Here is a 4,127-nt window from a genome sequence, read left to right as displayed (position 1 = left end):
AAGTATTCTTTATAGAGATATCCTTGGAAGGGGCAGCTCTATTGCAAATAAATATTTGGCCAAATTTTGGCCAAAAACTTCAAATTTCTGACACTTAAGGGACTGTATTCTTTCTATGTGGCATCTTAATATTTATGTCAATTTTTCCCAATTAATTATTACGTGGACCGGCTGATCTGAGAGTTGGTTACCTCCATCTTAGAGGCACATCCTTGTCTCCCTCCTCATTAGTGAATATCATTGATATAAATTTCAAATCATAATTAAATGTATCTACTAAATGTGGTCAAAAGTCCAAAAGTCTTTTAGTCATTTTCACATGCTATCACAGCTAACAAATAGAATGTTTTTCCCTTTTCTCCCTTTTTTGTAGAGCCTATATTTTAAGAGGTTAATAAATAACCTGCAACAAATCCACCGAATATTTTTAAGAATGGAGTACTGCATTAATATCTAAATGGATATCATGGTGTGTTTTCTTCTTCTGGGACTTCAGATCTTAGAGAGCTATGTTGAAACTATATCTGATTATTTTTAAGGAAAGTAGAAGGTGTAGATAGAGTTTGGACATTTTTCTATTGTACATTTGTCATCTGGAGATTTTTAGTAAAAAGTGCTTCCCAGAGGGAAAGAATAATTTTAATTGTGGATATTTAATCTAAGCCTTTCATAATAATATGTTTCCTTACTACCAAAGTTACGTTTGTGTTTAGCATTTACATCTCTTAGTTGAAAACAGGATGGTGTGTGAGATGTGTGCAAGTTTGTTATTTCTTTAAAAATGTGCATGGTTCTTCCTCTTCTCACATACTGACAGGGTAATTATCCATATACATTCACTCTATGGTGTGTGAGATGTGTGCAAGTTTGTTATTTCTTTAAAAATGTGCATGGTTCTTCCTCTTCTCACATACTGACAGGGTAATCATCCATATACATTCACTCTATCAGGCACTTGTACTCTTCAATGAGCCAGAGGAAAATATATTGTTTTCATCTTCATGTTCTTTCAAAAGTTTACTTATAAAAGTCAATCCTAAATATACTACTTGTGATAAAGCTTTGCTTTTATTAATCTATGTGACATTTATATTTCAATTATATGGAATCCTATTTACCTTTGGAATGAAGAAAATTGGAAAAAAAGCTTTGTTACTGCTGTGATAACAAGAAAAATTCAGATAATCTAAATAATCATAATTTTTGTTAAGCCATCGAAGAGTCAATTTCAAATGGTATAAAATCTAAGGAAAGAAAGGGTTTTTGCAAGGAGAGACCCATGCAGAAAATACCGAGTAACAAACAATAGTTTGCCATTAAAGGAGGAATAAAAGCCTGGATAGAGATTCCTTTTGATCTATAGGTGTGTAGTGAAGGTCAATAGCTGCAGGGAGAACAGGAGTACTGAGAAATTTCCTCTGGTACTTCAGGCTGCCACACTAAATGCAAGATAAGGCTGGAGAACTGTGACCCTGGTGGAACGTTCATGATAACTAGAGCAACTACAAAACCCAAATCCAGCTCTGCTCCTGACTAGATGGAGTCAACCTCCCATACTAAAGGCCTACCACCCAGTACAAGAAAAACGATGAATGAAAATAAATACTATTCAGGGCATAAATACCATTTACATCAATCTCTACTCTTTTATACATGATGTCTAGTCGCCAATAAAAAATTAAGTGATACACAAAAAGCATGGTAAAACAACAACAATGAAGCCATTGTGAAGGGACAAAAAAATCAATAGAAGTAGACTCAGAGATGGCTCAGATGTAAAATTTTTCACACAGAGAATTTAAAATAATTATACATGTTAAAGACTCTAGTAATAAGGGGAAAATATGTATGAACATGTGGAGGATTTCACCAAAGTATCAAAATTATAAGGAATAATTAATTGTACATGCTATTAAAAAACAAAATGAAGCCCCAAACTGTGTAGAGATGAATGATGTTTTGGTGGGCTCATCAGTTGACCTGATATATCTGAGGAAAGAATCAGTGGATATGAAGAAAGTTCAAGGAAATTACCTAAAATGAATCGCTTAAAAAGAAAGAGTTAAAAATTATATTATATGAAAGTTAAAAATAAACACTATAATACACCTAAAACGATGCCAAACATTCTAACAAACACAAAACTACTTCCAGAAAAAGAAGAAATAAAGAAGTTCAAAGAAATAAGGTGAAGAGGTAATTGCTGATAATTCTCAAAATATTGGAAAATAAGAGTATACAAGATAATAATAACAATATGCAAACCACATACACAAGACTCTCAGAGAACCCAAATAGGATAAATTAAAAACAAACAAATGATCAAAAATCAGAGAAAAAACCTGTACACATAATTTTTATTCTGCTGAAAACCAAAGATGAAAAAAAAAATCTTGAATGTAGCCAAAAAATGATGACATTCTACATGCAGAGGAATAAAGATGAACTTGGAGCAGACGTTCTGACACCATGTAATCTAGAAGACAAGGGGTTAAGGTCTTTAAAATACTGAAAGATAAACACTGCCCACCTAAAATTCTGTGTACAGTAAAGCTACCTTTCAAAAATAAAGGAGTATCAAAAACTAATGATGTATGGTGATTAACATAACATAATAAAAGAAAAGAAAAGAAAAGAATCAAGTTCAAAAAAGGAGAAATAATATATTTTTATAAAACAATCTGAGATAATTCACTGCTAGCTGAGCTTCCCTATAAAAAATTTTTAAAAAGCTTTCTTCATGAAGAATGAATATGACATATGATGGAAGCAAGCATCTACATAAACAACAAAAAAGATATACTGAAATGGTTAAAATAAAAGTAAATATAAGAGATACTTTATCTGACTTTAATTACCCTAAAATATATTTGTCTGCCCATGTAAAACTAGTAGCAATTTTGGTTTATGGTGCTGTGGACTGAGCATGTTTCCCCCGATTTCATACACTGAAATCCTAGGCTCCATTGTAATGGTATTAGGAGTTGGAGCTTTTGCGAAGTAATTAGGACGTGAGTGGAGCTCTCATGCACGGAATTAGTGCCCTTATAAGACAAGGCATGAGAGCTTGCTTCCTCTCTCTGCTCTTTGCCCATGAGGCTACAAGAAGACAGATATCTACAAGCCAGAAAGTGAGTTCTCACCAAACACCAAATCTGCTGACACCTTGATCTTGGACTTCCAAGCCTCCCAAACCATGAAAAATGAATGTTTTATTGTTTAAGCCATCCAATTTATGGTAATCTGTTATAGCAGCCTGGACTAAGACATATGGCGTGTATAAAAATAAAGTATTTGATAACAACGGTATGAAAGATGGGAAGGAAAAGTGATAAATAGACTTTTTTAGAAGTTTTAAGCCATGCATGAAATGATATAATGTTATTTGAAATTAGACTGTGATTTATTAAACACATATATTGTAAATTCTAGAGCAGCCACCCAAAAGCATAGAAAAAGTAAGTATCAATTATGAGCCAACAGTGGAGATAAAATGGAACCACAGACATAATTAATAATAACGGGCAGAATAACAAGAGAACAAGCAATAAGAACAGATATAAGGAAGGTGAAACAACTCCCAAGACAGTAAATTTTTGTCCAACCCTATAAAATTACATTAAATGAAAATGATCTGAACAAATCACTTTAAAAAACAAACTTCTTAATTTCATTTAAAAAAGACATAATTAGAAGGTGTCTACAAGAAACACACCTTACATTCAAAGGAAAAGATAGATTAAAAGTGAAAGGAAGGCAAACTATATACTGTGCAAACACTTATCCAAAAGAAGTTGAACCAATCATAGTAATACTAAAAAATGTAGACTTCAGAACAAGTAATATCATCAAGGGCAAAGAGGAACATGGCATAATCATGAAGACAATTCAACAACAAGGCATAATGGTCACATATGTGTGTGCACTGAAAAGCAATCTTCAGAATATCTGAGGCAAATATGCAGAGAACCTAAAGAAGAAACAAACCCACAATTTTACATCTACATACTTTTTGGTACCTGATATCATTTTATTGATATTAGAATTGCTAAATTCAAAACTGATGATGATTTGAAATGTGCTCCAGGGAGCACCTGGAGATGGGTCATACGTCCAATGAAATTTAC

The sequence above is a fragment of the Eumetopias jubatus genome, unplaced genomic scaffold, assembly GCF_037043125.1.
Source record: "Eumetopias jubatus isolate StellerSeaLion01/CBP00866 unplaced genomic scaffold, mEumJub1_p1.0 scaffold_5, whole genome shotgun sequence".
NCBI lineage: Eukaryota > Metazoa > Chordata > Mammalia > Carnivora > Otariidae > Eumetopias > Eumetopias jubatus.
This window is presented reverse-complemented; position numbering follows the sequence as displayed.